Genomic DNA, 17623 nt, shown 5'->3' with positions numbered 1-17623 from the left:
AGGTCAATCATCTCAGCTCCAGGACATCTCTGCATGAATTCCTCAGAGTAGTGTTCTCGACCCAACCACCTTCAGCTGCTTCATCAATTACCTCAATTACCTTCTCTCCATCATAAGGTCAGAAGTGGGGATGTTTGACAATGATTGCACAGTGTTCAGCAACATTCATGATTCCTCAGATACTGAAGTAGTCCATGTTCAAAAGCAACAAGGCCTGGGTAATATTCAGGCTTGGGCTGACAAGTGGCAAGTAACATTCGTGCCATACAAACATCAGGCAGTGACTGTCACACAGAAGAAACAATCCAACCATTGCCTGTTGACTTTCAGTGGTTTTACCATCACTGTATCCCATACGATCAACATACTCAGGTTACCATTGACCAGAAACTCAACTGGACCTACCACAAAAACACAGTGGTGACAAGAACAGGCCAGAGGCTCAGAATACTGCATCTAGTAACTCATCTCCTGACTCCCCAAAACCTATCCAACAGCTACAATGCACAAGTTGGATGTGAGCATAAGAGGTACAGTTAGTAAGTTTGCAGATGACACCAAAATTGGAGGTGTAGTGGACAGCGAAGAGGGTTACCTCAGATTACAACAGGATCTTGACCAGATGGGCCAATGGGCTGAGAAGTGGCAGATGGAGTTTAAATCAGATAAATGTAAGGTGCTACATTTTGAGAAAGCAAATCTTAGCAGGGCTTATACACTTAATGGTAAGGTCCTAGGGAGTGTTGCTGGACAAAGAGACCTTGGAGTGCAGGTTCGTTGCTCCTTGAAAGTGGAGTCGCAGGTAATTAGGATAGTGAAGAAGGCGTTTGGTATGCTTTCCTTTATTGGTCAGAGTATTGAGTACAGGAGTTGGGAGGTCATGTTACGGCTGTACAGGACATTGGTTAGGCCACTGTTGGAATATTGCGTGCAATTCTGGTCTCCTTCCTATCAGAAAGATGTTGTGAAACTTGAAAGGGTTCAGAAAAGATTTACAAGAATGTTGCCAGGGGGTTGGAGGGTCTGAGCTATAGGGAGAGGCTGAACATGCTGGGGCTGTTTTCCCTGGAGTGTCAGAGGCTGAGGGGTAACCTTATAGAGGTTCACAAAATTATGATGGTCATGGATAGGGTAAATAGGTAATTTTTTTTTCCCTGGAGTCGGGGAGTCCAGAACTAGGGCATAGGTTTAGAGTGAGAGGGGAAAGATATAAAAGAGACCTAAGGGGCAATGTTTCCACGCAGAGGGTGGTACGTGAATGGAATAAGCTGCCAGAGGAAGTGGTGGAGGCTGGTACAATTGCAACATTTAAGAGGCATTTGAATGGGTATATGAATAGGAAGGGGTTGGATGGATAGGGGCTGGGTGCTGGTAGGTGGGACTAGATTGGGTTGGGATATCTGGTCAACATGGACGGGTTGGACTGAAGGGTCTGTTTCCATCTCTATGACTCTATGACTCTAAGTCAGGAATGTGATGGAATACTTCCCATTTGCCTGAAGGGGCACAGTTTCAAAAACACTCGAGAAGTGTGACACCATCCAGGACAAAGCAGCCAGCTTAATTGGCACCACATCTATAAACATCCATTCCATTTACTACTGAAGCTCAATAACAGCAGTGTGTACTACCCACAAGATGCAATGCAGAAATTCAACAAAGATTCTTAGACAACACCTTGCATCTAGAAAAACAAGGGTGGCCAATTCATCAGAACACCACAACTCCCTCCAAGCCACTCATTATCCTGACTTTGAAGTACATTGCTGTTCCTCCACTGCCAAATTCCTGGAATTCCCTCCCGAACAGCATTGCGTGTCAATCCACAGCTCGAGGACTGCAGCAGCTCAATCATGAGCTCACCATCACCTTCTCAAGGGCAACTCAGGATGGGTCATAAATGCTACCCTGTGATACCCAAAACCTATGAATACATTTTTTAAAAGCTGCAGATAAGACGTGTTAGAGTTGCCCATGGACGAAGAGAATTGTTAGTTGAGGCAGCAGTTTTTACAGTCAGGATTCTGCCTTCTTTCTCACTTCAACCTGATAAGGTAATAAAGTGCTTCGTAGAAACCTTAGTGGGCAAAAGAAAACTTGTTATTTAGTAAAGTGTAGAAGGAAAAGTCTGAATCCACCATAATCAAAGATGTTTTAAGTACTTGCCATTACTTGCTATTCATGAGGGTATACTTAAATTACAGGTGCAACTAACAAACAAACATTAAGGAATTTTGTTGAATTCCTTGAGACAAATGGTTGGAGATAGCAGAGAGAAGCCGCCACTCCATCAGCCAGGATGGATTGAAGGGTGAATAATATAAACACCAAGGACTAAATGACATATAACAAAGGGTATAAATGTGAAAGGACATCGGAAAATCAGATAACCTTGTAAAGAGATAGTTGCAAAATATTACTTAGTTATTATGACCTCGGGAAAATAAACAATGGCAGCTTCTAAAGGTAAACATGCAGGTTGAGTCCGTGATTAAGAAAGCGAATGCAATGTTGTCTCTTATCTCAAGAGGGTTGGAATATAAAAGCTGAGATGTACTACTAAGACTTTATAAAGCTCTGGTTAGGCCCCATTTGGAGTACTGTGTCCAGTTTTGGTCCCCACACCTCAGGAAGGACATACTGGCACTGGAACGTGTCCAGTGGAGATTCACACGGATGATCCCTGGAATGACAGGTCTAACATATGAGGAACGGCTGAGGATACTGGGATTGTATTCATTGGAGTTTAGAAGATTAAGGGGAGACTTAATAGAGACGTACAAAATAATACATGGCTTGGAAAAGGTGGATGCTAGGAAATTGTTTCCGTTAGACGAGGAGACTAGGACCCGTGGACACAGCCTTAGAATTAGAGGGGGTCATTTCAGAACAGAAATGCGGAGACATTTCTTCAGCCAGAGAGTGGTGGGCCTATGGAATTCATTGCCACGGAGTGCAGTGGAAGCCGGGACGCTAAATGTCTTCAAGGCCGAGATTGATAGATTCTTGTTGTCTAGAGGAATTAAGGGCTACGGGGAGAACGCTGGTAAGTGGAGCTGAAATGCGCATCAGCCATGATTGAATGGCAGAGTGGACTCGATGGGCCGAATGGCCTTACTTCCACTCCTATGTCTTATGGTCTTATGGTAACAAACAGCACCCGCTCAGGATTATGCTGCTGGCAAATATCTGGGGAGGAGCATAACAGTCAGAGAGAAGGTGGCAAGTGCTGGTGTCAATGTTGCATGTCATCAATGTAACACGAAATGTATAAATATCCTGTAGTTTATTGGTAAAGCGTGTCCTAGAGACTTCTCAGATACTGCATGGTAAGGACCTCCAAATAAAGCATGCTTTTTGCTGCTGAACACAGGGCTCTGACTCCTCTTTAAAATTCCTCTCCAACTCTCTGGCTGGTGAGTCTAGAACCAAGGGATATAAACTCAGAATAATTAGTAGGCCATTTCAAACTGAGATGGGGAGGAATTTCTTCAATCAGAGTGTGGAGAAATGTTTGGAAGTAATTTCTCAAGAGGGGTGTGGAATCTCAATCACTGAGCATACTCAGGACAGAAATTGATAGATTGATAGACAACAAGAGGTAAGGACAACACGTGGATAATTGGCACTGAGATCAAATACCAGGCAGATTAATGGGTTGAATCAAGAGTGTGGTGCTGGAAAAGCACAACAGGTCAGGTAGCATCCGAGGAACAGGAGAATCAAAGTACATCAGGAATTAGGCTTGTGAGCCAAGAGAGTCTATTTCTACTCCAATGTTGTGATGACACTTCATGCAGGTGCCGGTAGAAGAACACTTCAGAAACAAGTCTGATCCAACTCCAACACTGAGGAAAAATGAGCAATAGGAGACCTTGTGGAAGCTACTTCACTCCCTTTCCGCTTTGCATATGTGGATTATAACTCCAGAATGATGTGAAGGCAAAAATCTCTATACATTTGGATCTCCTGGGCATTTTGTCTGCTTATTGGAGGATTGATTAATCTTATAAACAGAAAGGCACTCTGTTCATTTAACCACAACATTAAAACAATCGGTTGGTAAGCAAGCCGAATCGAATTTGCTGCCAAAAGTGTAATTCGGATCTTGCTGTCCCCAGTATTAACTTTACAATGGGCAGTCTAAGACAGATGGTGCAGTATAACTGTGACCATTACTTTGCTTCTGGAAAGGCTCAAAGTGACAAATGTAACAGCTTTGTTAAGCTCTTAGTTAATAACAAATTCTAAAAACCTTAAAGGCTTCCTCAGTAAATCACAAAGTGATTATCAAGCAATTGCAATTACAACAAATTGTTTTTGTCTTCAATTGAAAGAAATCACTTCTGCTTTAAATTGTTTCATCTTGAGCTTCAGTGCTTATATAATGGAATAACACACAATTATTGATGGAGCTGTTGCCTTTTCACAAGCTGACTTTTCTGTGTACTGAAGTTAACACTTAAAACTCTCAGAGGACTAAATATGTCTGCTTCAAGATGTACATGTTTAACAAAATATTTTGCAGGGTGTTCCAGTCAAAATACCAAATTAACTTTATCAGATTCCTGTTGAATAATTCAATGTGAAGGCAGGATCTTTCCAAAAGACAAATGACAAATCTTTCCCCTCCTACTTACAAGAAGTTTATATTTGTTTAAAGAATATTTGTTTTTCAGCAACTGTAGTCTTAATGAAAAAGTTTTACTTGCCTTTTGTTTTCATATCAAACAGGCATTTGATTTGTATACTATGAGCACAATAATAAATCATTAAAAAAACAATTGGAACCATAACTCTGATTTAAACTACATAGAAAGTAATGAAACATACACACCACTATGTGGTCTCTAGGCTCTGGTGAGTTTTATAGATGACTAACAGAAGCTTAATAATTCTTTTAAAATTTTCCTGACTTACTTTAGGAATGATTATCCAGAATTCCTATCCTTGTCGTTAGTAAGGGCATGACAGTCAGTCGGTATTGGTAACTGGACTAACACCCAAAGGCTATAAGTTCAAATTGCATCATGACAATTTATGAAATGTAATTCTCTGAATTAGGTCATTTGTGGATTATGAAAAAGACAATGAAAGCTGTTAAGTTATTGTAAAAACACAATTGTTTCACTCGTGTTTTTCAGGGAAGGGAATATGCCAGCTATGGCTTAAAACACTACATTGTGCTTCACTTTTCATACCTTCAGGTTCCTGTGCTGGCTTTAATGGCTTCTGACTCATGCCATTAACTGGAAAGCCAATACATTAGAGGTCACACGACTGTGGCCAATCAAAGTGTACACATGCATTTCTTCAAATATCCTCCTTTGAATATTTTCCTGTTCAGAAAAAAAACGTATGCACTATTATTTGTAACTTCAAGTTACCCAATATACATAGATAATCAAAAAATGATCATTCACAAACAAAAAATACTTGTTCATTTTAGTCTGTCCCACATTCAATTCTCCCTGTATGTTTTATTATATACATAACTTTTAACACATTTGTGTTGTCTGATGTTATACACGTCAGTTGTTGTTGGCTATCAGTTGGTGTCTGATTGTTCCTGGGATGAAGTTCATTTGCTGGGCCTGTCCTTCAGTTTTGTCAATCACCTGAATGCAAATGCAATCATTTGTCCTTGATGCATTTCCAAACCAATCTCCCTTGCATTACTCTACATGGTGAATACATCATTGATATTGTTTTACCTGAGTTTTGCTCTGGAGGTCATCTGTTATTTCATGCAAATGAAATCTGCTTCTCATTCTCTGCCCCAACCCCAGTGAACATCCTTTGTAGTGAATTTATGTCAATGTTCGTATTCTGATGACAAATTAGCGAAGAACTTTGTTAGGTACCTCACAACTCCAACAAATCATTGCATCACTTTCAAAGTAGTTGGTCTCTTCATAGGTCTCACCTAATCAAGATGAAGGTGGTATCCTTCCATTTCCAATTAGTACACGATCTATGTTATCAAATTCAGATGTCTTCAATTGCATCTTATTATTGTCAGCTTCAACTTCATCTGTTGAGCTCTCACTGCCACAAAATTATGGGATGCTAATAATAATTTTCTTTCATTCTATCTCCACATTCATAAGTTAGCAGATTATCCACAGTAGCTTCCACTTTGGGAAGACCATTGACCATTTCAAGCTATCTGAACTGCTTTACTTCCAGAGCAGTAGAAATGCAGAATGGTAAATGCAACAATATGTGCCTCCTGATTGGAACCTAGAAGGTAGTTCAAAAACTGTTACCTTCATCCACCTTCACTTCCCAGAATCTGTCCTTTGCTGTAAATGACCTTTACCTTGGTGTTTTGGCCTACTGCAAAATTAATCCAGTGACTGGCTTGAAGTGGTGAGGTCTCTTCAAAGTTTTATTCTGCACAACCCCAGTTGTCCGGGGGCTTTCACTGTTACTATGCCATATTCCAGTCTGTATGAGCTGTCATTTTGTTGATGACTTCCTTCTTTTCCAGTTCTGTCTTTTAGGCTGGACCGAGGGCTGCTGGAATTCTGGTCTTACACTCTCATTTATTTGAAGATAATAGCAGGAACATATCCAAGACTTGTCAACAATCCTTGTTATATTTTATGATCAGATCAGCAGTCAATGGCTTTGTGCATTGTGACATGTTACAAATCTCATCTGGTACCGGGAGATTCAAGACTTGGGGGCACATTTTAAAGGTGAGAGGAGAGAGTTTTAGAAAAGACATGAGGATGAAATTTTTTACGCAGAGGGTGATTTGCATGTGGAGTGAACTTCCTCAGTGGATGTGGGTACAATTACAACATTTAAAAGACAGTTGTGTAAGTACATGAATAGGAAAGGTTTGGACAGATGTGGGTAAGGAACTGGCAGGTGGGACTAGTTCATTTTGGGATTATGTTCGGTATGGACAGGTTGGACCCAAGTGTCTGTTTCTGTGCTGTTTCACTCTAAGTGTAGAGTTACCAGTCCAAGCTTTAGACTTGTTTCAGCTGATGTGATTGCATTTTGTTTCATGTTTGTGGTCTGAAAGTACAAATCTTCCCTTTTCCTGCTGAATTGGGGTTTCAGATTTTCTTTTGTTTTCTCAGCATGAACATCTTTCCATTAGGTAGCTTCAACTGTATCTATGATGGCATAGTTTTGGGGTCCCCATCTTAAAAGAGGTCTGTGAAGTTCATAATGTTTCACCCATCACCAGAGTCCATCTTTATTGATAGCTGAGAGATAACGCAAAATGAAATTGATGAAAAGAATAAATATGAGTCGCAAGGGATGCCTCAAATAAGTCAATGGATTCACAAGTGGTAACATCAGAAAAAGTACACCAATTACAGAATAGATAAAAATACAGCCATTGGTGAATCAAATATTTTTGCTAGCTTTGGACTAGCACTGGATAAAAGCGTAACAGATTATTGACCTGGGAACCTGCATTTTCACTGATCTGGTACAGAGCCAGTGGGCAATAAGTAATCAAAGAAAACATTGTTGAATCATCTATTCATCTGCTCTCATGTCTGATGTGCTAAAATTCCCAAATTGAATTGCAAAATAACAAAAAGCTTAATTTGACAATGGAAGAATCATATTTTCATGGTTCATGAGATATTTATTTGTGTGTATAGGCACTAATTTATGATTTTCTTTTCAGAAGATGAACGGGCAAGATTGGCCCATCTTAACAAATGCTGAGGATCTGCTTGTTGTTCCAGCATATTAGCTTTGCTTTAAAGTTACAGTTTTGTGGTTTATTCATACTAATAGGTTCAATTGTAGTTGCTTGCATTCTGAAAGTCTTTACTGCACTAGACAGTAGCTCATATCCAGTGAATTCAATGCTTTTTCTCCTCTGTCACCATATTACCAGAGCTGCACATTTTTTTTTTAAGAGTTGCTTAATTGTAAATAGACTCACATAAGATTGCAGCTTTATTTTTTTAAAAAAGCTACAATTTCTTAATGATCTCTGCATGCTCTGCTCAAGTGTCCTCTAAACAATGCCTGGAATACATTCACCTTGATTTAATCAAATCATGCACACTCAGTAGCATGTCTCTTCTGTTTTGTGTTATGTTTTCTTGTCAAAGCTGTCATTTAAATAATTTCTACCTGTGCAAGTTTCTCATCCACTCTGTTGAGCTCTGCAATAGTGGCAGCATTTTGCTTCTGATCTGTGGAGCTTTCAATCTCCTTCTGCCAGCTCCTGTTAAAGAAAAATGGGCAATTTTAAAATAAGTTGACTCGAATCTGATTTTAAGCCATGTCAAACCTCAGGATGGAGTCTGAACACAGCCTGTGAGGCATTACAAATAATCATTTCTGCTATTGATGGTTCATTTGCTGTAATCAGACACTGAACTTTGATCCTACTAATGTGTATTGCACCTGTATATACCCACAGCAATGTCGTGTACACTAATTCAATAATGAGAATCACAGTGGGAGAAAAAAATGTTAAAGAAATTCCTAAACCTTGATTTCATTGGACCCATTACCCAAATGGGATTTAATAATCCTCCAACAGGAAAAAAAGAAGAATTTTTCTTTTAAAACCGGAGATTTGAATCTAAAAGTGTTTGAAGCATTTTAATATAAATAAATATTTTGCTTGACCTTGTAATTATCTCCACACTTAGTCCACAAGCAAAGAACAATGTCAGGCAGCATGGGATAGAAATTGTATACATTACAGCTGTATGTTTGACATAAGGTGGATACAATTCACAATAGGCGTTCATCCAAACTGTGCACACATTGGACCCACTACTAAATGCATCATTTATCCATCAACCTCATTCCAACTATGCTGATGAACTTGGAGGATCCATTTTTATTAATTGACTGGCCTCTTGGTACAGTTAGGTACTTACAGCAGTGTCACATTAGGGCCCCAAAATGGTTACAGAATACTTGCCAATCAATTAATATGGTTAACCTTCCATTCTTACAGAGAATTCAAGGTCAAATCCAATATCCATTTGCAGGACACTAACTGATATGAAAATAACAAAGGAGAAAATGAGGGAAAATTCAGAATACACTGTTATAAAATAATATTGAAAATTGAGCAAATAAAGTCATTTGCAGGTATCACTGCTGCACTTTGAGCACCAAGTCTCACATTATTGAGAAGAAATAATTTGACAATTAATAGACAATTTCAGTGAGGAAGACCTATCCTCGGCTGCAGGGCCAATGAATTCTACTCACCAAACTCCTCGACATAGGTCTCTGACAATGATCACCTTTACATTTCATAGAATACTCTTCAAGTTGTGATGATGGCAATTGCCAACAATCATCTGTGTGAAGTTCTGAAAATGGTTACTGATCAAACTTGCAGTCCTCCATCAAGAGTGTGGTAAGTCTTTAAGTACCTGTAGCTGAATCTTGAACAACAATTGTCCTCCAGCCAATTAGAATCTCTTACGAATGCCCAGACAACCAATAGACTGGCCTATGCCCATATGTAGAAAGCAGTTTGTCTTACCTTGATTGAACATGAAATCAGATGACAATAACCATTATTTCGGAATTTATCATCTCAAAGGACTGCATGTAGTAAAATCTAATAGACTGCTAAGTGCTATGCAATGGCATTGAGTGTAGGAATTGGGAGGTCATTTTGCGGCTCTACAGGATATTGGTTCAACCACTTTTGGAGTATTGTGTGCATTTCTGATCTCCTTGTACCCTTTCAAGTTTGACAACATCCTCTAGCAAGGATGTTGTCAAACTTGAAAGTATACAGAAAAGATTTACAAGGATGTTGCCAGGGTTGGGGGATCTGAGCTATAGAGAGAGACTGAATAGCCTGAGGCTATGTTCCCTGGAGCATCAGAAATTGAAGGGTGACCTTACAGAGGTTTATAAAATCATGAGGGGCATAGATAGGGTAAAAAGGTAAGGCCTTTTCCCCAGGGTGGGTGAGTCTAAACTAGAGGGCATAGGTTTAAGTTGAGAGGGGAAAGATATAAAAGTGACTTAAGAGCAACCTTTTCATGCAGAGAGTGGTGCGTGTATGGAATGAACTGCCGGAGGAAGTGGTGGAGACTGGTACAATTACAATGTAAAAAGGCATTTGGATGGGTATATGAATAGGAAGGATTTAGAGGGATATGGGTCAAATGTTGACAAATGGGACTAGATTTATGTAGGATATCTGGTCGGCATGGACAAGTTAGACCAAAGAGTCTGTTTCCGTGTTGTATATCTTTATGACTCTATGATTCTGTGACTGCTGTTTACAACCTCACCAGAATATTTAAATGTGTTTTGATACGGTGCTATGAACATGGATGATAGGATCAAAAAGACAGCAGTTTATTGGCAAAGCAAACAAAGACATTCAAAACAAAGGCATAGGAGGTCATTACCAACTGTAGAGCCAGATGGAACACATTCTTGAATTGTACTTTCGGGTCAAAACAGCCACTGAAGAAATCCTAGATTCTATTTAGAACCTGCCTGTCATGGAAGAAGAGGACATTGAATCATAGTGGAGGAGATCAGCAAAGCCAATGGTTCACTTAGCATTGGTAATTCTCCCCAAGATGATGCTGTATTGCCAATCCTGAAGCATTAGCATGATCTTCTCTGTTTCTGCTGGAAGAAGGTGCCAGAGCCTCAGGATATACCAAATGCAAAGATTGTGGCACTCTGATAGACAAGTGCAACCTCAGTTATTGCAACAGCTATCAAGGCATTTCCCTGCTAAGCAAGTTTTGGAAGTATTGTCCTTATCAGATTATATATCAGGTTGAACACATCTATCTCAAAGGTTAATATGATATCAGTACCGGAAGATCTACTACTGACATGAACATGAACTACTTAACCTAGCATCCTTAAGAGCAATGATGTGATTAAAGGAGGTCACTATACATTTCTACCACCAATCTGACCATTGCATTTGACCACGTCAGCAGAAGAAGTCTATACTACTAAAAACACTGACCCATGTATGCTTCATCACTGACAGACTTTGACCTATTCTTCTCATTGCTGCAATTACATGTCTTCAGTTCACCTACACAGAATTTCAATCTGTGAACTAAAATTGAAAGAAAGTTATTTAGTTTTACTCATTTGCTGTACAGCAATGATGCCTTATTAGCATTCCACACAGAGATACATTTAATGTCAGAAGTTTAAATATTGGAGAGGCAATGTCCAGTTATATATTCCAGTCAGACTTTTATTTCATGCTTATACACCACAAACTCCACCAACATTGATTACTTGCTCCCCATATTTGTACATCCAGTTCCCATCCAATTAATTCTTAATATATATCCAACACATCTTCCCCATTTTTATTAAATTTCAAGCATCCCTGCCATATATAATAGTTGGTGCAATCTTGGATTTCTGGGTTCGAACTAGTAACCAGTGGGATTTTCTGTTTGTCTGAAGTTAATAACTAACTTAAAGCATTTCTGTAACCACGGTAATTTCTTTGTAAAACAGTTTCTAAAGCCTGATGATAGAGTGAAGGAGGCTTGGTACACTAATGGACTTCTGTTTAATTCTGGTTGCTTTTGACCCAAAATGGTGAATAATGGGACTTCATTGTGAGAGTGTTCTGGAATCTATATTTTTTAAGCTTGGTGTCACTGCTTTTATTGAAAGATAGAAAATTTTAGTTTCATTTTTAACCTTTGGTAGCTTGTTAGTCCTACAAAGACCTTGGAATAGAATGGCTGTACAGAGCAGTGCCTCTGACAGAGTAGGACATAAAGAGTTTGGTCCTTAGAGTTCCTGTGTTAAACTTGTAATTCTTGCTTAGAGTTAGTGTTGGTTCCAGGCCACATAAAATCTGCAAGTGGTTGTTTAGCTGAGTGCAATGAAACTCAATTGTATGATAGCTCAAGTTTAAACATTGATATTCCAAGTGAGGTAAACCTACAAAGGTTTTAAATGCATTGATACTGGTCTGTCTCGCATAAATAGGTACTGTACCAGGAACTGAGAGAAAGTGAGGACTGCAGATGCTGGAGATCAGAGTCAAAAAGTGTGGCAGAGGAAAAGTCCTGATGATAACATTACACCTGAAATGTCAACTCTCCTGCTCCTCAGATGCTGCCTGACCAACTTTGCTTTTCCAGCACCACACTTTTGGGTACGTATGAGGACTACTCTTCTGAGAACTGTAAATTGAACATAAAATAATTCAATACCATATTGAAATAAGGTATGTTTATTTTCAATCTATTAAGGAGCGTTTGGAATTAATGGGATTGTACTTTTCCATGTGTTTAGAACCTTTGAATTTCTATTATAAGTAATTGGTTTAGAATGTTTTATTTTATCTTCATTCCTTTTGTAACAAATGTGTGTTTATTATTAAAGCAAAATCTGTAGCTTTGCACATTTATGGTTCAGTGAGAGACTACTTTTGTTAAATTAATTAATTGCTCAGAAATTCATCTGTCCAATAAGATTTTACAATTCCTCCATTTCAGTTTTGGAAACTGCTGTAACTTTTTGAGAGGCTCTACTTTGAATAGTAACAATAGGACTAACATTTTCCAAATATGCAAATATGCAAAGCAACACTTGATCCATTCTGCTTGATTTCCCATCTAATGTGCTTAAAAGGAACTGAAACTGACTTACAATTTTAAATTCTACTTTTGACCTGCTTATGGTAATGTTTACAAATTCACTGAACCCACCCCACAAAAACATCATCTACATGCATCATAAAGATGCCAAAAATCTGCTTTCATATTGGAGATTACCAATTTTAATAAAACATTCATTACTAAGAAGTATCAAACACTAAAAAAAAACCATTTAGATTATATATACATTTATTTAACTTCCAATGTCCCCTTTGATTTGGTGCTCATTCAGAGGGAAAGGAAATAATCATTTTTGAGCTGATCTCTCTCCATAATGGCAGTTTTAATATCAATTGATTACATTTGCAAGCATTTGTTGCCAAGATTATCTCCAAATCTGCCTTCCTATCATTGGTGAAACTATTCATTTGTGTCCCCACAAATTTCCTTGGAAACCTTTTGCCACTAGCCTTGATTTAACCTTTTAAGACCCATCTCTAGACACTTTTTCCATGTGTATCCATTATTTGATAGGGTTGGTTAGTCTACATCTAACATATGATGCTATTGGCCAGATTGCAGTATGTGGAACATCATGTTGTCATTTTGTGATAAAGGTCTCACAATTCTCTTGTTCCAATTGTTCAGGAGGGAAAACATCACATTGCTTTCACAGTGCAAGTCTGAATGCTTTGTGTAAATGAAATTGAAAGTGACTGAATCCTTCATACAAATGACTGATTGTTCGAAGTGATTGAATCATTGAAACACTTCCCTTCTGAATCAACTGTTGTAAGTATTGAGTTACTGAAAAGCACATTGGAAAATAATAATGCCCATTTGGTGAATGATTGGTATTAGCACCTATTCAAAAAGCATAATAACCTTGCTTTTAGCCTGTAATATTCACTGCTTAAAATTGTCTTAAACCTCTTTTCAATTAACTACTGATTCTTCAACATTCGAGATTGATGGAACTAGGCTTCCCTGGACAAAGGTTTGAAAACAAATATCTATTATTTTTACACCTCAAATTCTCTTCAGGTCTGTAATTCTTCTGTTTGACAACTATTTTGAATTTGCCTTCTAACATGTTCATAACCACTAAGACTTCCTAACCACATCAGTTGCTGCTCCTTGTTGCCATTCTTGACTTGCACACTTTTTCTTGCACTTGTTAATCTATACACTTTATCTTGTTAACTACCTCTTTCTGGAGCATTACTGTTTGATCTCCCTTTCTATTAAAATGATTCCTGTCTACAGTTCATGATCCTTTTCTAAAGGCACAGTGTCTCCCAGAGCCACTATCCAGCATACACTTCCCTACTATTTCTTTACTTCATGTTCCTCATCTTTGGACCTAAGCTCCGACCTCTCATTCTATACATTAAACAATTGTTATATTTTCCAGTGGCCTTTTATGTATTAGCTATAACAGTTGTAATAGTTTATAAATATTAGACTTTACTGTCCATTTTTGGTACTTTATCTTTGGAACTAACAGCCTCATTTTGATCATCAGTCTGATCCTCACAACTGTATAACATACAGTTATGAAACATACCCGTTACTTGTTACTTTCTTTAACATTTCCAAAATCTGCATTCTTGAATTCCGTGCCTAACAAATTTTGAACGTGAATCATCTCCTTCCTAAACCGTGCAGTACATTTATTATTTTTTCCATCTTAATCAATAATCTTTCTCAGGCCTCTCAACTCCTTAAGCCCTCCCCTTTTATAATGAACGATGTCACCTTAATTTAAAATGGATTAGAATAGGTTACCTTATTTCGTGAGGCTTGCTGAATTCTTCCTAAGATTTTGGTTTTAATTAAAACTGTTTTGCTTGAATGTTGCACATTCAAATGCTCTGAAAAAGTAGAGTTAATTGTGGACATTTCCAAATCCAGGGGCTGATCACATATTACAGACTGAGCTTTCTGATTTATAGCAAAAACTAACTGATATAGACCCTATTCACCTTCTATCTGCAGGCTTGTCTTAATATGGACAATGCATGCTAGTGCAGTTGATGATATATAGTTTGGATAATCTGCCAAAACTTTATAAACCATTTTGTCTATTATTGTGTGGCTCCTTTCACACACCCTGTTGTTAAAATGACTTTCTGAAGCTTTACTCATAATGATTATGTTCATGTTTGCACACATATGTCAAAATTCATCATTGATCATCCCCATTACCACTGAGTAATTTTGCCATAAGTTCACATCAAGTCCATATCTATCTAATCCACAACTATTCTCTTTATTACATACCATATTGACTGACAGAATTCAGTCACAAAATCTGCAGCCTGTAAGATTGAAATTTCTTTATTCCACCTCTTTAAATCCATAGTCGCTACCAGAATGGAGAAGGTCTTTGAACTTCAACATATATTGCTAGGCCTTCCTCCAGATGACTGAGACTGCACTGCCCTGGATAGCAACAGTGAACCAGGCTGGCATGAATGGTGTTGTGGCTTCTGCTGCTGGTACTAGGGGCACAGAATATCCAACCTCTGCACCAACCTGTCCAGCAAGACCTCTGGTCTCCACCTGCAAAACGAGGCACCAGTTTTCCCTTCTGTGCCATGTCTGGGGTAAATGTGAGGAACCATGCAGGGCAACTCTGGACTCACAATGTTTGTCTGGGTGCACAACAGTCTTTTAAAGGTGGAGTTAGGAATGCCAGTCCATTCCAGCCTACACTGGCAGTGGCAAGCTGTTTTTGAGTCTGGCCAATGGTACAATGGTGTTGGAAATGAGAGAGTCTATTGGGGCAGAATAGAGAGTTAATATAGTTAGGTTAGCAAGATTCAGCAGGAAAACTTGCTAGGCTATCCAGAGCAAAGACAAGTGTGAAATTCAACAAAATGGAAACTTAGCCAGAAAAGCATATGATTCAGCCCATAGTTTCTTAGGATGTGTTTAATGGATGCTACATCGAAAGTGAACGCAAAGTCCAGCTGAGTCCAAACAACAATGGCAAGACAGTTAGTGTTGTGAGTACAAATGCATTTACCCAAATTGGACCTCAAAGAACAGAAGTTAAGCCACATTCATCAACTGAGAAAGAAAATCAAAATTTGTTCCTCCTTATTAATCTTCCAGTCATTCTGCCCTACACATAGAGTTAATTTATTATTGTCACATGTATCAAGATACAGTTAAAAGTATTGTTTTGTGTGCTGATGAGATAAATCATACCTTACGTAAGTACATCAGGGAAAAGAACAGAATGCAGAATATAGTGTCACAGCTACAGAGAAGATTCAGAGAAAGACCAACTCTAATATGAGAAATCCATTCATAAGTCTAATAACTTATTTAGACTTATTGTCATATCTATATAAAATACAGTGAAAAGTGTTTTCTCGCATACAGAACATGAAGCATCGCCATGCTCCGTCGCTATCTTGAAACACTGAAAATAATGCAAGATTTTACTGCAATACAGCTCTTCTTTCCCTCTTCTTCTTGTTACTACCTGCTACTCCTCTGTTTGCTGCTTGATATGAGCCAATGTTTTTGTAATGGGCTCCGGAGTCTCGGTTATGGGCCGACATCCACCATCACCGCTACTCCCGCAAACACCTTGGGCCTGGCCTCATATCCCCTGCTCGCCCTCTGATCCTTCTCCATACCCTGCCACCAGTCAGCGGTCACCAGGTTCCTGCTCTGAGCTCCTCCCCCGCCAACGATGAAGTCTCTGCAACTTCAGCACCAGAGCTGATAATGGCCATGGATCTGGGGCTACACGCAGCTTGATCCTAACATACCCCCCTGCTGGGAATAAAAAACTGGGGAAAGGTTGATCGTCTTTGCTGCTGCTGATCATCAGGAGGAGCTGCTTGGACTACTGCCTCTGATCACTGATAGAAGCCCCCTCTGTGGCTGTCACTGTTGCACACTCCCAGGAGGCCGGGCCTACCTTCGCCCTGCCAAAGACAGGAGGGAGGAAGCTGTTTCTTAATTCTGTCCGATCTTCTAACTCACCTTTTTTGGAATTATATACTTTTCCTTTCAATTTGATACAATCTTTTACTTCCTGGTTAGCCACGGATGGCACATCTTTCCATTGGAGTCTTTCTTTCTTACATGCTTAAAGTTCTGGGCTTTGAATCTGTGTTTAGTTTCTGCTTGTGGCTCTCGCAAATGTGTCTTTAGACAGCCACACAGATATCCGATGAAACATTTTTTTCAAGTTTGCCTTCTCCAGATTAACCGAGCACAAAGACTGGCTTCAAATGAGAGTTGAGTGACTGCTACCAGCAAAGCGGACATTAACCTGTGAAGTTGGTCACTGACCATTTGGCGGACTGGGAACAAGCACAGCTGCTGAACGTCAGGTTATTGCATTGAAGGGCCAAAAATAAACAATAGCACAAACTGTTTTGATTTGGGGACATTTTCACATGAAAGTAATTACAATTCCCTCAATCCACTATTGCTTTTCCGTTGGGAATGTGACATTGTATATAAACAAAAAGATTGCAGTTCTTTTTAGAAATCTGAAGGAAAAGCTGAACAAGCTTTCAGGCTATTTGTATTTTTTTGCTTTTTTTTCTGTTGTTATTAGAAAATAAATAAACTTAGGGGAAACAAACCATCTTGCTTGATGCAAAGAACCTGAGGCATAAATATTCCGGGTAGTGAAAATAAAGCAACAACACTTAGGTTTATATAGCAGTTCTCATGGCCAAGTTTGGATTTCAATCACTGTTGAAATATCAAAAATACAGCAGCTAATTTGCTGACAGCAAGGTGCTAGAAACGGGAAAAGGACAGGTCATTGATTTTAGGCATGTTGAGGCTTCTTTTCCTCAAAATAGGGCCATGGGACTTTTTAAATTTACAGTTACCTGAAGGAGGCATCAGTCTAATTTTCATTCAGAAGTCAGCCGCTGTAACAGTGCAACACTCCCTCAGTCCAGCACTGGGGCGAGTGTCCTTAAATCTCTGGAGTGGAACCTGAATACACTAATCTCTGCTTCAGGCTGAATTTTCCCCTGGTAAGTAGAAACAGGATTTGGGACGAC

General features: G+C 39.0%; 1 long non-coding RNA gene across 1 annotated transcript in view; it reads right to left on the bottom strand.

Annotated features, from left to right (window-relative positions):
* Positions 1-16825, bottom strand: part of LOC148139916 (uncharacterized) — a 37621-nt gene extending 20796 nt beyond the window's left edge. The window contains exons 1-3 of the long non-coding RNA XR_015753235.1: positions 16581-16825; positions 8119-8212; positions 5202-5339 (exon numbers count right to left, since the gene is read on the bottom strand). This is a non-coding gene — a long non-coding RNA (uncharacterized LOC148139916). The remainder of the gene's footprint in view (positions 1-5201; positions 5340-8118; positions 8213-16580) is intronic.
* Positions 16826-17623: the final 798 nt, after the last annotated feature.

Source organism: Chiloscyllium plagiosum, unplaced genomic scaffold (genome assembly GCF_037043375.1).
Source record: "Chiloscyllium plagiosum isolate Xiang-an unplaced genomic scaffold, Cpla_swu_hap1 HiC_scaffold_36, whole genome shotgun sequence".
NCBI lineage: Eukaryota > Metazoa > Chordata > Chondrichthyes > Orectolobiformes > Hemiscylliidae > Chiloscyllium > Chiloscyllium plagiosum.
Note: the sequence above shows the minus strand (reverse complement) of the source record. Positions and strands in the feature narration are given on the sequence as shown.